The following is a 13,733-nucleotide window of genomic DNA, read 5'->3' as shown; positions in this document are numbered from 1 at the left end:
GGCCTAGAGGTGGCTGATAAGGATGATGATCCCCAGAGTTCCTATCCAGACCTCAGGAGCTGATTGGAAGACCTCTGTCTAGAGTATTTCCTCTTTTACCCCCAGTTTTAGATGATCCAATTCCCAGCTCCTCTTCTCCATAATTCAGGATGGAGGGTGGTGCAGAGTCCCTGGATTCAGACCCAAGTGTTGACCCAGGATCTCACTGTGTAATCCTAAAAAAGCGATTTAACCCCTCTGATCACCAATTTCCTCAACAGATAAATGAGGACACTACCCACCTAAGTGAAAAATAGCAGAGCATGATGCCCTGCTCAAAGCAGGTGCTGGATAATTGTCCTTTCACTGAAATCTCACGCTGAGGGCCAGTCCCTGCTGCAAGGGCCATGGGGAGTGTGGCTGTCCCATGCAGGTTTAGGGCCACACAGCAAAGCAGAGACAAATAGGCTTCAGGTTCTCTACCTTCTGCCCACCTATCACCACCCCAAATCACCTCAACTCCCTCCTCAGACAAGGTGCATGAAGCAAGGAAGAAGGTAACGGGGACACCTTGGGAAACAGAGTTTCCTTAGTGCCATGCAAAAGACAACCAGCAGCATTACTCCTAAGCAGCAGTGCTACAACCAGCAGCCCCCTCCTCCTAAGCCTGAAATGCCTCTAACTGACAGCAGCACCTTCAGCAAGTCCCAGAGCTGTGAGTCAGCTGACTGCCTGGCAAATGGGCCAGCTCTTAGAATCAAGTTTCCAGACTTGCGGAACCAGAGGACAGGCCCATGGAGGTGGTACGAAACAGTGGTTAAGACCAGAGGCTTCAGAGCAGAGCCAGGCCCTTTGGGTTTGAATCATGATGTCATCACTTCCTACCTGAGTGGCCTTGGACATGTTACTTAACCTCCTTAGGCTTCAGTTACTTCATTTGTAAGACAGAGATGATAACAGTACCCACCTCACAGGATTGTTGGAGGATTATGTAAGATAATGCATGTCAAGTGCTTAGCATAGTATCTGGCCCATAGTCAGGTCTCAAATATTGGCCAATAGAAGCTTTAGTAAAAGTAGTCGGGTTTACAGCCATACCACCCTGAACATGCCCGATCTCATCTGATCTCGGAAGCTAAGCAGGGTCTGGCCTGGTTAGTTCTTGGATGGGAATAAGAGTAGTTGAGAGAGAAGTCGTAGTCATGTTGGTAGTAGGAATACTCAGAAGATCCAGGTTTTTATCCTTCAGAAAGTGGGGGTAAGTGAAAGTAGAGCTGGAGAAAGGCTGTACTCTCAGTCACCTTCCTGCCCTAAAATTGGACTTCTCTCTCTAGTATGCCCCCTTCCTCTCTCTATTCCTTTAAGAGAAAGTGTGTGATGTCGTCTTAAAGAAGGATGGCCATATATTTTATCATCCAAACTGGGACACTTTTGAGAGTTACTAATTACACTAGGACAAAGGCCTAAACAGACACTGTCTCCCCACACCAGGGCGTCTGGCTACACCATCTCAAGGTCATGCAGAAATGCATTCATGCTCTGCTTCAAGGTCTTGGCTAAAGGTAAGACTTCCTTGCTTCTCAGAATCCAATTTTCTCTGGCCCCACCCCACCCCTGAAAAAAAATAACACACATTCTATACTTGTCTAGAATGACTAATCCTTCTCCCATTCAAGGTCAAGACCAACCCTAGAGTGGAACAGAGACACTGGTAGAAGGCCTTCACCCATATTGTATGACATCATGCCCCCCAACCAGCCTCTGGAAACACAAATGAAGCACACTGGGGCCAATGTCTGGATTCATGCCTCCCTTCGTGAGAAAGAAGGCTAGGCCAGTCTAGGAGAAGTGACAGGCTCCCAGAGTCGTCAGCATCCAGATACCAGCTGCTTGGTTCTCTGAATGGAGCCTCTGCTGGACCTGAAAGTACCCTTGACGGGCAGGGCTATATGGGATTGAGAACCTTTAGCACCCCACTGGAATGGGGGTCCTCCTCCATTCCAGTTTCTCCTCCCCCAGGAAGGTCAGAAGACAACCTTAACCAGCACTCAGCTGGAATATAGCCCACCAGTCTTCTTCGAGCCATGAAACCCTGACCTCTAGCTCTGCAAGTGTGCCTTCCTTAGAGACACACCTACCACCCACCTGCCCCACCAAGACCTCACTCCCCTCTGAAGAAAGAGAACTAAGAAGGCACCCCAGGCAGCCCCCACAGCAGCAGCTGCAATACCCTTGGAAAAGGGCCCACAGCCCACGAGGCGGCATGATGGAGTAGAAAGAGCCCTACCCTGGCAGCCAGGAAACCTTGATTCTAGTTTTGTCTCTGCATCAAACGTGGTGCATAACTTTGGAAAAGCCATGTAGTCTCTCTGGGCCTCCATCTTGTCATTTGTACTTGAGGGCACTGAATAAGATGACAGATGATTCATCTCCCTTTTTCCTCTAACACTATAACATAAGGGTCCCATGCTTGGGCTCTGGCATGAGACAGATCTGAATTCAAATCCTCAATCTGTCATTTTATTAGGTAACTTTAAGTCTCAGTCTCCTCAGGTAATAATAGTATACTGCATTGAGTTGCTTGGAGAATTAAATGAGATACAGAGTGTAAAAAAAAAAAAAAAAAACTTGGAAGAGAACTTTGTAAATAGTAACTACTGCAGAAATGATAGCTATATCACGACTATTACTACCACTACTATGATGATGATGAGAATGGTGATTACTAATATTAGAGGGATCTCAAAGGAGGCAGAGTCATCTGAGCCAGGGATAGAGAAGCCCTTTCTACTAAACTACTGAAGTTGAGCATGTTGCAATTCCTCCAGCAGATCTAGACATTCAGGCAGGGCTAAGACAACCAGAGGCAAAGTCCACCCTTCCCAGAAGACAGGCCCCAAGTGCTAGAGAAGAAATCTCCAACACTAAACCCATGTGGTTCTTTCCTCCAATCGACAAACATTTGTTGAGCACCTACTACGTGTCAGGAAATGTCCTATGCACTAGGAACACCACAATGAACACAAAGTCCTTGACCTCTCAGAGCTTGCATTCTAGAGGGGTAAAGAGACGAGATCCATCTTAAATGTTTCAATATATCATCGTATAATATAATATTAAATAATGATTCACCAATTAAAATTAAAGACAGTGTCATGGGCTGGAAAGCAGCCAGGAGGTTGGGGTAAGGGGACTATTTTAGAAAGCTGGTCAGGAAAGGTCTCTCTGAGGAGTATAATTTGAGGAACAACCTGCAGGAAAGGGCTGGGAGTGGGCCCCATCCATAGTCCCTGCCCCGAGCTCAGCATGGCCAACCTGCCCCGAGCCCAGCATGGCCACCTGTGGCTGGCCCAGCCACAGCACCGCACTTGCTTCATCCTCAGAGCAACAGAGCTGGCCCTCAAGGCTCAGAGCTGCAGCGCAACCGTTCTTCCCCCAGCAGGTCCCGGACCACAGCAGGAACCGGACCACAGCAGGAACCGGACCACAGCAGGTCCCGGACCACAGCCGACCACGGGCCAGCACATTTCTAGGCAGTGAGGTTTTAGAAGGAATGCTTCTTCTTTTGCAAGTCTCCTATCCACACCTGAGGGGTCATGTAAGGAGAACACGGCCGGGGGATACCAAGAGCAATCTCTTCTCTGCATTGGGCACAATAATTTGCCCCCAAGGCATCCTACTCCCCATTTATCCCCTTTCTCTGGCAGTGACGTAACCCTGTCTCCCTAACTCCTCAGGGTCAGCCCCAAGAAGGGAGAGGGACGCTGGAAAGGTAAGACCATCAGCATTTTGCTCTGAGGATTTTGTGATTTTTTTCTTTTAGGCAAAATGTTTTCCAATTTCACTTATAATTACTAATAAAGAGAGACACACCTTCAGCTGAAGATGGGAAAATGGCGTCCGGTAGTTAAGGAAGCCAGAGCCCAGGAGAAAACAGGGGCTCGGCTGCTCTCACGGCCAAGGGTGATTTCAGCTCCTTCAGGCTGCAGCCTCCAACAAGGCCGAGCCGCCCAAGAGGTGGCTGATGCCGGGGGAGCAAGACCATCCTCCCGAGCTCAGCCCCAGGCTCTGTTAAGGCAGCAGGGAAAACCCTCAATTTCACCCACCTCATCCCCTTCTCCCCCTTCAATCTGTATCCGCCCACCAGTCATCCATAAGCCACCCACCCACGGGTTCTCTTGGTGGACGTGGGGATCTCATTTGAGGTTTCCTGCTGGAGGCAGGAGCAGTTTCTTCCCCTCTACCCTCCTCTCAGCTACCTTGAGGACTCTTCCCCACTGACCACCCCTGCTTCTTGCCTTCCTTCCCTGTCACTACCACACCTGTCCAGAGCCACCGTATGAGGCTGGATACGCACATATCCAACAAACACAGCCACACCACACAAAGAGGCAGGCAGCCTCCTGCTTGAACCACACGCACAGTGTTGACAATCCTATGTTGTCCAATTGGAGGCACGCTGGTGCTTGACAAAACACAAACACCCTTCCAGTCCCCACCCGTAAACCAACACAAAGGCCACCAAGAATTTCAAGACCCAGCATCATCTGTAGAGAGGAGAACTGGGTTGGACAAAGACATTGTTCCATCCTCCCAACTAACCATCACAACTCTCTGGGATATTCTGCAGTGCCCTCTGGTTCGACACAGCCCACTGATCGGAGCTGTGCGTGTTGGTGTGTGTGAGAGAGTGTACACATGTGTACGGGGGAGGGGGCTGTGGCTCTACTGTCCAGGCATCAAATCTCCCTGGAGGTAACCCCGTCAGACTCTGCCTCCCCCACATAACCTTCCTCCAATGTACCGCAAACATATACTTCATGGATGGTTAAATTGGATCATTATCACTGGGTGCTTATTTGGTCAAAAAAAATTATTAATGTTATCTACCCCCATTCCAATCCCCTGCTTGTGAGGTCCCCTCCCACAAAGACTCTCCAACATGCTAATCCCATGAACTGCGACACACGACAGCTTTAGGGAAAGAATAATGGCGAGAAGAAAGAAGACCGCGGTTGCGGAGAGGAAAAGAGGCTCTAACGTGACCGCAGTCCCCATGCAAAGATGGGGGGAAGGAGCCATGGTGGAGGTAGAGTGGGGAAAGAGGTTAAGGGGAATGAAACCAAGCAAAATGAAGCCCTTGGCGCCTGTGTATGTGACAGAGACTGTGTGTGCAAGAGCGTATGCCAGTGTGTGTGTGGATGTGCCGACTCTGCCCTCCTATCAGAAGGCTGCATCCGTGTGGCATGTAGGAAAGGCCATCGCACCACTGTTGTGTTGCAAAAAAAAAAAAAAAAAAAAAAAAAAAAAAAGCAAGGAAAAAGGGAAAAAAGAGCTGCAGAGCCATCAAAATCAGAATTTTTTTCATGAAGATGGAAAGGGCTGGAGGAAGGGGGGGTGCACCTAGGGTGGGGGGAGCACTGTGTGGAAATAGAAGGCAAGATCATGGCAGAATTGGGGGAGGATGGAGGGGGAAATTGGTGGTGGGGTGAAAAAATTTCACACACACACAGAGACACAAGCACACACAATACCCAGATGCCAACCCGACCGCCCCACTGTTCATCCAAGACTGACAACCCGTCCCCCATCTCTCCGCTGCCTCTCCATGCCCCCAAAGCTGGTGCCGATGGATTTCTGTATCTCAGTTTTGCAGCAGTGGGCTAATTACGACCAAGACCCCTCACCAAATTAACCCCTCCCTTCCCTCTCTCTTTTTTTTCTCTAAAAGGCCAATTGAAGAATAATGTGTTTTTATAGATAATGGATTTTTTTTTTCCAGGAGCGAGAGAAAGGGGGGTGCAGAATAGAAATTCTGCAAACCGGTGACTTCCAACCTCACCTCCGTCTCCCCCCACATCCCCGTTTGCTGTAGCATCTCATCTACCATTCTCCCACCATTCCCTCATCCCCTACCACCCAAAAGAAAAGACCTTCCTACCATGCATATCGACAAACACACCAACCGCCACCCAATCTCAGTAGCCGATCTCAAAACCCCAAGCATCAGTCCACCTCAATACATCCTTTCCCTTATATAAGCAGCAAATCATCAACATAGTCAGGAGAAACGCAGCACTAAAATGAAATCAACAAAAACGGAGGCCAGAACACCATCAAATCCCCGATAATTAATAATAGGGAACTACCAGAGAAGCAAAGACGTAGCTGTCTCTCAAAATCTAGAATCCCTTTAATTTCTGCCCCCTCCTCTTCTCAAGAAGCAATTTTTTTAAATTATTATTTCACTAGAAAGGGCCAGAAAGCTCCAGAAAAGGGCATTCGCACAGTCCGGTTGTTTTTAAAAAATAAACCCAGCCCTGTTGCTCACTTTAATAGCGAACTTCCAGTGTCCAGCCTTTTCCCCCTCTTCCAGAAGGAAGACTGACTCGCAGGATGAACCCCAGGCTGCAGAAAATGGGCCAAGAGCCCTTACTCCACTCCCCAACAACAACAAAAAATCAAACAATAGGAATATCTGCACAACCAGCACCCGTCTGAAATATCGTTTGCCCCATATGACTTAGGCAGATTAAGCCCGAAGATTAAAAAATAAATAGCAGCCTTGCCTCCTCTCACTCCCCTCCATCCTTCCGCCACATACCCAGTAGCCCTTAGGTAAACTTGCCCATCATAACCAGCGGGACCATTTTAACTTGAAAGGCAATGCAGAAGCCCTTGAACGATGAAGGAAGGCTCTACCCAGAACGGCAAATTAATAAAGAGCCAGTTCTCCAGCCTCCCCAGACTAACCTCCAGGTGCCCCCAGATAGACTATCCTGGGTACGAAGTCACCCAGCGTGCTGGGAGTTCAAATTTCCATTGGAACCTTCATCACAAAGGCAAACGGTCATCTGACCCCCAAAACTACACTGTCCTCCAGGTGTGACAAGGAGTGCCCCCTCTCCCTCCCAGGGCCATCCACAGGACCCAGCGGAGAGGAAGAAAGAAGAATGTTGGGGTGGCTTGTAGTGGTAAAAGAAAAACTATCTCCCCAAAGCGGGAACCGAAGGAAGCGGGGAGAAGACAGCTCTTGTCCTACCAGCTCTCTTATTTGCCCTGACTCTGTCTTGCTCCATCCTAAGCTAGCTCTCAATGATCTCTGACCTTTGCATTAAAAAAAAAAGTATTAACAATAAAGATCAGAGAAGAGCAATCCTACTTTACCTAAACCCCAATAACGGTTAGCAAAAATATGATGTTCTCATTGCATGATGATATTTCTACATCCAAATTAAAAGAGGCAGACATTTAATGGAGGAAGGGAAATTTTTATTTTTTTTAACAAGTAATCACAGGGTAAGTCACCTGCAAAGCAGCCGAGCCCTTAGGTTGGTATTACATCACTGGCCTAAGAAGGGATGGGGGGTGGGGGGACACATTTTTTTCCTTGTCATCAGAATGATGTTTCTAAAGCAGTTAAGTTTTGTGGTTAAAAAAGAGAGAGAGAAAGAGCTGAAACTCTGGGTACAGCACAATGCCTGGAAAAAACAATACATCGAACCAGGCTTTAAGGTCACTGAGAGCTTGCAAAACCCACAGTGCTTACACAGAGTGGAAGTTTTCAGGCAAGCCTGCTACTAAATCATTAATATAAACAAATGGAAGGCAGTGGAGGAAGATTCCCTTGTAACCGATCCAAACAGGAGCACACACCCGCACACGCACACACACACACACACACACACACTCCCTTTTCACCTTCTCCAAGTATGCCCACCTTCACAAGACAGGAGTCCAACCTGAATTTTTAGACTCTAGGACCACCTCCTCACACCCCCTCAAAAAAAAAAAAAAAAAAGCACACACACACTCACGTACACCTCAATTCCTCAACAGCTAGGGAAATCCCTGTCTCAATTCAATTTTGTTTTCTTGTGATCCTCAGAGCGTCCTTTCTGTTTCTCATTTTAACCAGCCCAAATAAATAAATGAATAAATGAGGGGGGAAGTGACCACAAAATGTCAAAAAAAAGTATCTGCCCAAAATGAAGTGATGAGCACACATCATTTCAGACTAACAATTCAAGCAAATAGGAGAAAGACTCAAAAAAAAAAAAAGAAGAAGATAAAAATCTAAAACATTCTCTGACTTTTCCAACATCTGGAGGAAAAGGACCCAACTTCCAGGAGAAACTGAAGGAAAAGAAAGGCCGTTGAAAAGCCATTTCCACAGTCAGCCAAGGCTCATGTATACAGTATTCAAAAAAAAAAAAATCTAGGTTGGTTGCTCCCAACTGAAAACTTCTACCCTCTCAGGAGCAACCTCTTCCCAGAACGGACAAGAACCTTGAGTTGTTTCATACCCTGACTGCCTTCCTTTCCCCGCAAACCTTACCTTTCCAGTTGAACAGAAGATTTGGGATCTGTCTGTATGTCTGTTTGATGTTTAATCAACTGAGTTTGCTGGGTATGTTTCCTCTTTGGGTAGGTTCAAATTCCAGAATCTTTCTCTCTCCTTTTCCTTTCTCTCTGGGAGGGAGTGGCAGGGTAGAAGGGAGGGGTTGTTGGAGGTGCGAAAAGCAGGTCCTTGGTGGCTGGAGACGCCGAGGCTGAGAGGGGAGGACAGGTTGCCTCTCCCCCTCAGTGAGTTGCATGCAAGAGGCGATGTGTAGGGCTGAGCGCTGAGCCTGAGACTGCCGGAGGAGCCCAGGAATTTCACGCACTCCAGAGCCGGCCCCTCCCTCTCCCACACAGACCCCAGCATTTAAAGAGACAGTCAAGCCGCCTGGCTCAGGGCTTCACCTCCTCCCTGACTGTTTTGCAAACAGCTGAGAAGATATCATGAGGGAGGGGCAGTCTGCAGCCCCTACAACTAAGAGGCAGTGTCTGAGCTCAGTTCTCCCCTTACTCCAGCCTGAGAGGAGAGTTCTTCCCTAGAATCAGAGTAGGAATTAATATAAAGACAAAATTCTCATTTACAGCTTCAGTAACCAAACCACTTCCCCACTGCTGAGGATGTGTGTGTCTCCTTGCAGACTGAGGGACTCTAACCTACAAGTGTGCCTCAGTTTCCCTGAGTAGTTGCTCTTCCTTGCAAAATCAGGGCAATCCTTGAGCATCTAGTGGAAGTCAGGGCTGTAACTAGGACACAAATCTATTCCTTCAACAAGCACTTTGAATGCCTGCTTAGGATGAAGCATACTGCAAGGGGCTGGGGACATAGAAATGAAAGTGACAAATGGGGCTTCCTCTCTCAGAGCCCCTAGCAGCAAAGACAGACCCAGGCACAGCCCATCCTATCCTAAGGCGCTGCCAGCTAAGGGTCAGAGGCCCGAATCAAGTGTTTTGGTGATTCAGGAAGATGGCTCTCTTTTGTGGCTTGCACTCTGAGCCTAGACTGCACCCCTAAACCCTTGAAAATCCATTGCCAGCCTTGACAAACTAGTTCATGTCTGTGGAAACGTTTCCCCAGTCAAACCTAAACAAGTGATGACAGTCGGTGGCACCCAATACAAAGGTTTTGCTCAGCATCAGGCCCTGGCACCTTATGTGAAAATGCAGCCCCAAACTCCTTTCTTCTCCAGCTCCCTTTTTAAGGGCTGCACTGGCATGTCCTCCCTTGGACCAGCACCAATCCACTAATAGCTGTTGAGCACTTACCATATGCCACTACGTGGGTCATTTCATTCAGTCCAGTGAGGTTTGTGCTATTTGACAGTTGAGATCCATTTCACAGTCTTAAAAGTTGAAGCTTTAGAGAGGGTGCCCAAGGTTACACAGCTGGAAGCTGCTAAGAATGAATTTGAACTCAAGTCTATCCCACTCCAGAGCCTGCCTGTTAGCCACAGTACTCTATTGCCTCCCAGCCAAGGATGGTAGTTCTTATATTTCTGCCCTTTACTGGATGTTCTTGCAGCATCCTAGCACTTTCCTGACCCAGCAAACTTTAATAGCACATGTACCCGGCATCATGCTCATGAGAAACAAAATGAATCTATCAAGGTCTGAACCCCAAGGACTCCACTAAGCATTGGAGGAGGACAGAAATGTGTTTCTATAAAGCAAAGGGAAAATAACCGTGAGAGCAATGTAAAGGAAGCTCTATGGGATTGTCGATAAGCAAGTGATTAATTGTGATTTGGAGGTGGGGGATATCAAGGCAAGCTTGGTGGACTAAAGTGGCATCTGGGCTGGGACTAGACGGACATATGCACTTCCATCATTACTAGCCTACTTTTCAGTCTGTTTTACCTTTCAGATCACAATCTCATTTTCTTATGTGTCTTCGGGTCTCCAGCCTTCAACACCTCCACGGTATCCAGCAGTTTTAGGAACACAAACGAACATGCCTTCATGGATTAATTTTATATGACATCTGACCTCCCACCTATTTACTCTAGACCTGAACTGCCCTGGCCACCAGTTCCATATCCTCCTTACCTGGCCTTCCTAGAAGGCTCTGCACCAAATTTGTCCACAGAATGTGGAAGGGAAGTTCAGAAGGCACAGTGCATGGGATTGCTCTAGATGTCAGGAGCTCCTGAGGGAAGAACCATGTAAAGGAGCCACCATGATCCAGCAGGACATCGGGAATAGCCGGGGAAACTGTACGCTCATCTCGGGGGCAGCAGGAAGAGACCTGAAAGACCTAAGGGATGAGGGGGCGGAAGCCTCAAGGGAGAGCCTGAGGACTCAGTGCCCTGCAGATGTCAGCGCCTGTGGGATTCCTGTGGCAAACACCAGCCTAGGAAGGACATCCCCGTGAGAAGTGCGTCTGCAGAACAGCCTAGAGATTAAGGGACACGCCTGGATTCCAGTCCTTTCTGGGCCACCTAAATTCCTTGTGATTTGAATAACTTTCTTTACCCTCTCCAAGTCTTAGCATCCTCACCTATAAAATGGAGGTAACACCTGTACTTACTTCATAGAGTTGTTTTGAGAAACAAGTAATAAAATACCCGTAGGATGCCTGCCCCACAGAAGTACTCAACAGATGTTCGCTACCCCAGCCCACAGGTCTGCATTTGCCCCTGCATGGGATTATTAACTTTGGACTGCCCCCTATAGTTGGCATTCCTTTATTTCAAGTTATTATATCCCTTTTAATAATTTAGCTTATTATTTAGGGTATCACTGTAGTCACTATTATTTACTTCATTTTACCCCCTTGATGTCTAACCTACTTTAACTTATATATTTTGAATATATTTGTTATTATCATTTTATTCTGTTTTGTACTTTCTTAGGCTCCTTAAGTGTTATTTATCTTTCAATTACTCCAGTTGTATCCTTTTAGTTTGCCTTTTATCATGAAATCTGTGGGCTTATTTTGTCTCATTCCTCCATACCATTTTAGTTAACTACTATTCGGCTCTTTCTAGTGATCCAGCATTCCCCAGATAGCTCCAAATTTGTGAAGATGGTTATGTACAAAATAGCAGGGAAAGACAACATCAAAGAGAATAAGATGGGTCTCCTTGCAGACGTGTAATGCAACCATAAGCAAAAAGCAATATCAGTTGTTTGCCCAAATGATGGTGCCATGTCAGCAATGGTACTAATTTTTATTTTTTAAGGGAGGACTCAATGGGTACAAATGAAACCCTCAGAGACCCTAGGCCTTCTCAGCTCTCATCTCTGTCCTGGGATAAGGAAGGCCATTATCAGAGGTCATTAAGTTAGAAGGTTCTCTCACAGGCCTATCTTCCTTCCTTTGATTAGATTGTGGGGCTCCATCTTCACTCAGTTCAGGGACAGAACAGACCAGGGACTGTTTCAGCTTTTCTCAAATGTGCCAGACCAGTGCTTTCAGCATGTAGCAAGAAAAAATTTCACTACCAATCAAAAGAATACATTGCCCATGGCATTCTGAAAAAAAAAAGTTATTTCAGTGATGATAATAACAATAATAACAACTGCTACCACAAGTTACCCCCTGCCAACCCTCTACTTAGAAGCATTATGATTAAGATCCCAAGGCTCTGCAAACAGGACATCTGGGTTCAAATCCCAGCTCCACCATTTTTTGGCCATGAGACCTCAGCCAAATTTCGAACATCTCAAGCCTCCACTTTCTCATCTATAAAATGGGAATAATGGTATCAAATGCTTCCTGTGAGAATTGTATCAAAAGCACCGACAATAGTAAATGGCACCTGGGAAGTCCACAATGGAGAGTATTGGTCATTACTAACAGAGTGGAATTTAAAATATTTAATATCTGAGATGGTCCAGTCAGCAACCAATCAGATTGGAAGGTGACCAAGAGCAAGTGGTTTGGCCTGACCAAGGTATACCAGCTACCAGCCTTGATTATTAGGACGTTTACCAGCTGCCAGGTACTACTAAGTTAGGCATTTTTAGGCATTTGGCGTGCACTAATGCATTATCTCATTTAATCCTCACAGCAACTTGGTTTTATTATGTTATGTATTGAAATACATGCAATTGCACATTTATAAATAAGACTATGCCTATAAAATCAGAGTTCTGCATAAAAAGACTTGGCATATCCATTCCTGCCACCCTAATGACTCTTAGGATGTGAATTTCAAGGGTTGCTTTTTCTGGGACATTTTTAGCCTCATTACATAGGTTCCTTCTTTTACTTACTCATTCTTTCAATAACATTTGGGTTAAAAAATTACGGTCCATGTCTCAGTTTATTCATCCATTAAATGAGTGTTTCTGTCTAAGTTCCCACTGCTCGACCCCAACCAAACCTGAGAACATCAGTCTTCTCCAGCCAAGACCAAGTCACTAGAAATCAGGCATTAGAGAGTTCTTCTAATCCCTCAGCTAGCACTTCAATTGAGTCAAACCCTCCAGGCTCCCAACCTGCCCCATAAGCTTGGATTTTTAGTCATTAAAGTCCACACATGCCTTATTCCTAAGCAGATTTCAAATTCAGCCCCCAGTGCTATTGGCCCAAAGCATTTTGCCTAAGGCCCCTTCAAATGTTCCTCGTGCTCTTCTCTCCTCTCTTCCCCCAAGAGCTGTGCTGCAATGCTGGCCTGCTGGAGTTTATTCGGCTTTCTGTCACCTATGTGATGATGATTCCAGTGTTATTAATAGGTGACTGCTTATTAATTAGTATTATTAGACATGGGCCATGCAGCGCAGACAATACCACAGAGGGGCCTGGCATCCTTCAAGGAGAAGACTTGTACAAAAAGACTTGTCCCTGGGGCCCAGTGAAAAGACACAGGCCCAGCAGTGAGTCAACAGCAGTGCTTCCCAAATTCTAAAAGCCAGGCACCTAATCCAGACAACTGTGTCTGGCACGGGAAGGAGAGAGAAGCGAATGTGAGACTTACAGGCATGTGAGAACACAAGCCCAAAGAGAAGCCTGAGCACTCAGGCCTTAAGGAGGTCACCGCCCATGAAATGTTTCTCACTCCAGGCACCCCTTCTACCAGGGTATCTGCTGCCCCCAAAGAGGCTGCAGGAAAGGCTAGCTCCTGGAAAGAGCAAGGGTCTCCAACTTCCAATTCCAATGGGGAACTCTCTACCTTCATGTTCCTATCCTGCTTATTCCATGGGAATAAAATAGTCTCAGGGGCTCACAGCCAGTAGAAGCCACCCAGCCAACTCCCTGAATTCAGCAGCCTTTTGCCAGCCCTCCGCACAGGACTACCAACTCCAGCCTTGGGGAGAGCCAAGCTAGGAGGTAGAATGCCTGCCCAGTGGCTGCATCCTTCTCCCTGAGTGCTCAGGAGCAAGCAACTCATCTAGACTGATGGTGACAGAATATTTCACTAAGAAAACAACAAAAACAACAACAACAACTTTATGAGAAAAAAAATGAGGAG

The 13,733-nt window shown here is 46.8% G+C and overlaps 1 protein-coding gene across 31 annotated transcripts in view; it reads right to left on the bottom strand.

Annotated features, from left to right (window-relative positions):
* The window catches only part of NRXN3 (neurexin 3), a 1,742,415-nt gene that overhangs the window by 1,685,103 nt on the left and 43,579 nt on the right, over positions 1-13,733 (bottom strand). For 5 of the 31 annotated variants that reach the window (XM_055097897.2, XM_055097903.2, XM_055097898.2 and 2 more), the window contains exon 1: positions 8,318-8,795. The exons of 1 other annotated variant lie outside the window; for it this stretch is intronic. The gene's annotated coding sequence lies outside the window, so the exon portion shown is untranslated. Of the gene's footprint in view, positions 1-8,317; positions 8,829-13,733 lie in introns of those variants that run through there. 25 more of the 31 variants (XM_055097895.2, XM_055097892.2, XM_055097907.2 and 22 more) reach the window with 17 other exon arrangements.

Source organism: Pan paniscus, chromosome 15 (assembly GCF_029289425.2).
Source record: "Pan paniscus chromosome 15, NHGRI_mPanPan1-v2.0_pri, whole genome shotgun sequence".
In the NCBI taxonomy this organism is placed as follows: Eukaryota; Metazoa; Chordata; class Mammalia; order Primates; family Hominidae; genus Pan; species Pan paniscus.
The sequence above is the reverse complement of the archived record's forward strand: the minus strand, read 5'-3'. Positions and strand labels throughout refer to the sequence as shown.